This window comes from Indicator indicator, chromosome 21, assembly GCF_027791375.1.
Source record: "Indicator indicator isolate 239-I01 chromosome 21, UM_Iind_1.1, whole genome shotgun sequence".
NCBI classification, from domain to species: domain Eukaryota; kingdom Metazoa; phylum Chordata; class Aves; order Piciformes; family Indicatoridae; genus Indicator; species Indicator indicator.
The window spans coordinates 1,245,181-1,251,269 of record NC_072030.1 but is presented as its reverse complement, the minus strand read 5'-3'; positions in this window follow the sequence as shown (position 1 = coordinate 1,251,269).

Below are 6,089 nucleotides of genomic sequence, written 5' to 3'. Positions count from 1 at the left end.
TGTGCTGCTGTCCGTGCCATGTGTGGTGCTGTCCGTGCCGTGTGTGGTTCTGCTGTCCGTGTGTGGTTCTGTCCGTGCCGTGTGTGGTTCTGTCCATGCCCTGTGTGCTGCTGTCCGTGCCCTGTGTGGTTCTGTCCATGCCGTGTGTGCTGCTGTCCGTGCCCTGTGTGCTGCTGTCCGTTCCCTGTGTGCTGCTGTCCATGCTGTGTGTGGTTCTGTCCATGCCCTGTGTGCCTCTCTCCGTGCCCTGTGTGCTGCTGTCCGTGCCCTGTTTGGTTCTGTCCATGCCGTGTGTGCTGCTGTCCGTGCCGTGTGTGGTTCTGTCCGTGCCCTGTGTGCTGCTGTCCGTTCCCTGTGTGCTGCTGTCCATGCTGTGTGTGGTTCTGCCCATGCCCTGTTTGGTTCTGTCCATGCCCTGTGTGCTGCTGTCCGTGCCGTGTGTGCTGCTGTCCGTGCCCTGTGTGCTGCTGTCCGTGCCCTGTGTGGTGCTGTCCATGCCGTGTGTGCTGTCTGTCCGTACCGTGTGTGGTTCTGTCTGTGCCGTGTGTGGTTCTGTCTGTGCCGTGTGTGCTGTCTGTCCATGCTGTGTGTGCTTCTGTCCGTGCCCTGTGTACTGCTGTCTGTTCCCTGTGTGCTGCTGTCCGTGCTGTGTTTGGTTCTGTCCGTGCCGTGTGTGGTTCTGTCCGTGCCCTATGTGCTGCTGTCCGTGCCCTGTGTGGTGCTGTCCGTGCCCTGTGTGGTGCTGTCCGTGCCCTGTGTGGTTCTGTCTGTGCCGTGTGTGGTTCTGTCCATGTCGTGTGTGCTGCTGTCCATGCCCTGTGTGGTTCTGTCCATGCCGTGTGTGGTTCTGTCCGTGCCCTGTCTGCTGCTGTCCGTGCCGTGTGTGCTGCTGTCCGTACCGTGTATGGTGCTGTCTGTCCATGCCGTGTGTGCTGCTGTCCATGCCCTGTGTGGTGCTGTCCCTGCCCTATGTGCTGCTGTCCGTGCCGTGTGTGCTGCTGTCCATGCCGTGTGTGCTGCTGTCCGTGCCGTGTGTGCTGCTGTCCGTGCCCTGTGTGGTTCTGTCCATGCCGTGTGTGCTGCTGTCCATGCCGTGTGTGCCTCTGTCCGTGCCGTGTGTGCTGCTGTCCGTGCCGTGTGTGGTTCTGTCCATGCCGTGTGTGCTGCTGTCCGTGCCGTGTGTGGTTCTGTCCATGCCGTTTGTGCTGCTGTCCATGCCCTGTGTGGTGCTGTCCGTTCCCTGTGTGCTGCTCTCCGTGCCGTGTGTGGTGCTGTCCCTGCCGTGTGTGGTTCTGTCCATGCCGTGTCTGCTGCTGTCCGTGCCGTGTGTGGTTCTGTCCATTCCGTTTGTGCTGCTGTCCGTGCCGTGTGTGCTGCTGTCCGTTCCCTGTGTGCTGCTGTCCGTGCCGTGTGTGGTTCTGTCCGTGCCGTGTGTGGTTCTGCTGTCCGTGTGTGGTTCTGTCCGTGCCGTTTTTGGTTCTGTCCATGCCGTTTGTGCTGCTGTCCGTGCCCTGTGTGGTTCTGTCCGTGCCCTGTGTGCTGCTGTCCGTGCCGTCTGTGCCTCTGTCCGTGCCGTGTGTGTTTCTGTCCATGCCGTTTGTGCTGCTGTCCGTGCCCTGTGTGGTGCTGTCCGTTCCCTGTGTGCTGCTCTCCGTGCCGTGTGTGCTGCTGTCCGTGCTGTGTTTGGTTCTGTCCATGCCGTGTGTGCTGCTGTCCGTTCCCTGTGTGCTGCTGTCCGTGCCGTGTGTGGTTCTGTCCGTGCCCTGTGTGCTGCTGTCCATTCCCTGTGTGCTGCTGTCCGTACCGTGTGTGGTTCTGTCCATGCCGTGTCTGCTGCTGTCCGTGCCGTGTGTGGTTCTGCTGTCCGTGTGTGGTTCTGTCCGTGCCGTGTGTGCTGCTGTCCGTTCCCTGTGTGCTGCTGTCCGTGCCGTGTGTGGTTCTGTCCGTGCCGTGTGTGCTGCTGTCCGTGCCGTGTGTGGTTCTGCTGTCCGTGTGTGGTTCTGTCCGTGCCGTGTGTGCTGCTGTCCGTGCCGTGTTTGGTTCTGTCCATGCCGTTTGTGCTGCTGTCCATGCCCTGTTTGCTGCTGTCCGTGCCCTGTGTGGTTCTGTCCATGCCGTGTCTGCTGCTGTCCGTGCCCTGTGTGGTTCTGTCCGTGCCGTGTGTGCTGCTGTCCGTGCCGTGTGTGGTTCTGCTGTCCGTGTGTGGTTCTGTGCGTGCCGTGTGTGCTGCTGTCCGTGCCCTGTGTGGTTCTGTCCGTGGCCTGTGTGCTGCTGTCCGTGCCGTGTGTGGTTCTGTCCGTGCCCTGTGTGGTTCTGCTGTCCGTGCCGTGTGTGGTTCTGTCCATGCCATGTGTGCTGCTGTCCGTGCCGTGTGTGCTGCTGTCCGTGCCCTGTGTGGTTCTGTCCGTGGCCTGTGTGCTGCTGTCCGTGCCGTGTGTGGTGCTGTCCGTGCCGTGTGTGGTGCTGTCCGTGTCGTGTGTGGTTCTGTCCGTGCCGTGTGTGGTTCTGTCCATGCCATGTGTGCTGCTGTTTGTGCCGTGTGTGGTTCTGTCCGTGTCGTGTGTGGTTCTGTCCATGCCATGTGTGCTGCTGTCCGTGTCGTGTGTGGTTCTGTCCGTGCCATGTGTGGTGCTGTCCGTGCCGTGTGTGCTGCTGTCCGTGTCGTGTGTGGTTCTGTCCGTGCCGTGTGTGGTGCTGTCCGTGCCCTGTGTGCTGCTGTCCGTGTCGTGTGTGGTTCTGTCTGTGCCGTGTGTGGTTCTGTCCGTGCCGTGTGTGCTGCTGTCCGTGCCCTGTGTGCTGCTGTCTGTGCCCTCTGTGCTGCTTTCTCATCTGCACACAGGGCAGCCAAAACAACCTTGGCCAGGTGAGAAGGCATCTAAGCTGAGGTTCTCCAAGGTGAGGCTCTCTAAAATAAGGTCCTCTAAGGTGACAGCCTCGAATATGAGGCTCTTTAAGTTGAGGTCTTCTAAGATGAGATCCTCTAAGATGAGATTCTCTAAAATAGGGTCCTCTAAAATGAGATCATCTAAGATGAGGTTCTCTAAGATTAGGTACTGTAAGATCCTCTAAGATGAAGTCCTCTTAAGATGAAGTCCTCTAAGGTGAAGTTCTCTAAGTTGAGGTCCTCAAGATGAGGTCCTCTAAGATGAGGTCCTCTAAAATGAAGTCCTCTAAATTGAGGTCCTCTAAGAAAAGGATCTCTAAGTTGAGGTTCTTTAAGTTCAGGCTCTTTAAGTTGAGGTTCTCTAAGATGAGGTCCTATAAGATGACAGCCTCTAAGATAAGGCCCTCTAAGTTGAGGTCCTCCAAGATGAGGAGGTCTAAGTTGAGGTCCTCTTAGATGAGGTCCTTTAAGATCCTCTAAGATGAGGAGGTCTAAGTTGAGGTCCTCTAAGTTGAGATTCTCTTAAGATGAGGTCCTCTAAGCAGAGAGAAGATTCCTAGAGAGCTCCAGAGGACTGTAGAAAGCAACAAGGAAATTTCCCAGGAAGCAAGGGAGACATTCCCTGGGAGGCAGTCAGGGGACACATCCTGCAGTGCTGGAGGGGGTCCTTAGGGAAGAAGGAGGAAACTTCCTGGAAAACAAAGGACAATGTCCTGGAAAACCATGCTCTTAGGAAGCAGAAGTGTTGCTAAGAAGCAGGAGGGAGAAGTTCCTAGGAAGAATCAGAACTGGCCAAGCTCTCTCAGCTCACCCAGCCCAACCATTCCCTAACTCTGCCAAGGCTGGGGCCAAACCCTGGCCCTCAGCACCACAGCTCTGCCTCTCTGAAACACCCCCAGGGATGGGCATTCAAGACCTCCCTGGGCAGCCTGGGCCAGACTTGGAGAACCCTTTCAGTCAAGAAGTTTCTTCTTGTGTCCAACCTAATCCTCCCCTGGTGCAGCTGGAGGCCATTTCCTCTCAAAGAGGAAGTTTCCTGGAAAGGAGGAAGTGGAGGTGGCAGGAGGTCACAATCCTGTGTGCCAGCCACGATGGCCACCACTGGACTCCTTCTTGGGCATATCTCTGAGAACCTCCTGCTGCTCTCAGCGGGTTTGGGGTTGGTTTCTTGCTGCCCACAGAGCTCAGGTGGGCTCTCAGCAGAGCAGTGAGGGCCACAGGTGCCCTGCCCCATCTCCAGTTGTCCCCTAGGTGCCCACCTTCAGCTCCAGTTGTGCCCTGCCTCAGCTCCAATTGTCCCCTAGGTGTCCTGCCCCAGCTCCAGTTAACCCCTAGGTGCCCTCCCTCAGCTCCAGTTGTCCCCTAGGTGCCCTGCCACAGCTCCAGTTGTCCCCTAGGTGTCCTGCCCCAGCTCCAGTTGTCCTCTAGGTGCCCTCCCTCAGCTCCAGTTATGCCCTAGGTGCCCATCCTCAGCTCCAGTTGTGCCCTAGTTGTCCTGCCCCAGCTTCAGTTGTCCCCTAGGTGTCCTGCCCCAGCTCCAGTTGTCCCCTAGGTGCCCTCCCTCAGCTCCAGTTGTGCCCTCGGTGTCCTGCCCCAGCTCCAGTTGTGCCCTGCCTCAGCTCCAGTGCTTCACTCTCTTCCCCCCCTGCCCCCTGCCCCATGGTGACTCTGGGCAGCTCTGTGCAGGACTCATGTTCCTGGAACCCAGCTGTAGCCCTGGCTGGGCACCACTTCCCCTTTCTGGGGTGGTGTTGGGGGTGGGGGGATGTGCTGCCACCACGTACCAGCCACTGCCAACCTGCTCCCCCTCTGCCTGCCCCCTCCTTGCTGTCAGGGCCTGGCACAGCTGAGGAGTACCCCCCAGGTTTCATGCAGCAAGGGTGGCACCGGCCCCAATGCCCACAGCTGGGGCTGCTGCACAACCCTGGGATTCATTTTCCTCCTGGAATTTTTTTCACACCCCCCCCCCCCTTCTCTACTTGGCATAAAGCTGTGGTGGCACCACGCTGGAGATGCTCTTGGTAGCCCATTCAGGCTGTGCCCAGGGACCATCGAGGCACAGAGACCAGCAGCCCCCAGCCCCTGTCAGCCACGGCAGCACCAGGGCCAAGCCTTTGGCAGAACCAAGGCCAAGCCCAGGGCAGCACCAGGGCCAAGCCCAGGGCAGCACCAGGGCCAAGCCCATGACAGCACCAAGACCAAGCCCATGGCAGCACCAGGGCCAAGCCCATGGCAGCACCAGGGCCAGTTCATGACAGCACCAGGATCAAGCCCTTGGCAGCACCAGCGCCAAGCCCATGACAGCACCAGGACCAAGCCCATGGCAGCACCAGGGTCAAGCCCATGGCAGCTCCAGGGTTTATAGGAAAAGGGAGTGCCTGGAAAAGCAACTGACATCATTTACCTGGGCCTGAGCAAAGCCTTCGACACAGCACACCACACCCTGGTCTCCAAGCTGGTGGGAGTCTGAGTTTGTTGGGTAAAGAACTGGCTTGATGGCTGCAACCAAAGAGTGGCTGTGAATGGCTCCATGGCCAAGTGGAGTCCCTCAGGGATCAGTGCAGGGACCAGGCTTGTTTAACATCTTTGTTGGTGACATGGACAGCGGCACTGAGGCTCCCCCAGCACCAAGCTGTGAGGTGCTGCTTTCAGCTGGAGAGAAGGGATCCATCCAGAGGGACCTGGGCAGGCTGCAGAGCTGGGCACAAGCCAACATCAGGAGGTTCAAAAAGACCAAGGGCAGGGTCCTGCAGCTGGGTCAGGGCAATCCCAGACACTGATACAGGCTGGGCAGGGACTGGCTGGAGAGCAGCCCTGAGGAGAGGGACTTGGGGGTGCTGGGGGATGAGAAGCTCCCCAGAAGCCAGCAGTGAGCACTTACAGCCCAGAGAGCCAAGCAGAGCCTGGGCTGCAGCAAGAGAAGTGTGGCCAGCAGGGCCAGGGAGGGGATTCTCCCCCTCTGCTCCACTCTGCTCAGACCACACCTGGAGCTCTGGGTCCAGGTCTGGAGCCTCTGTTCCAGGAAGGATCTGGAGTTGCTGGAAGGTGTCCAGAGAAGGGCCACGAGGAGGAGCAGAGGGCTGGAGCTGCTCTGCTCTGGAGACAGCCTGAGAGAGTTGGGGTTGTGCAGGCTGGAGAGGAGAAGGCTCCCAGGAGACCTTCTTGTGGCCTTCCAAGATCTGAAAGGGGCTCCAAGAAAGCCTGG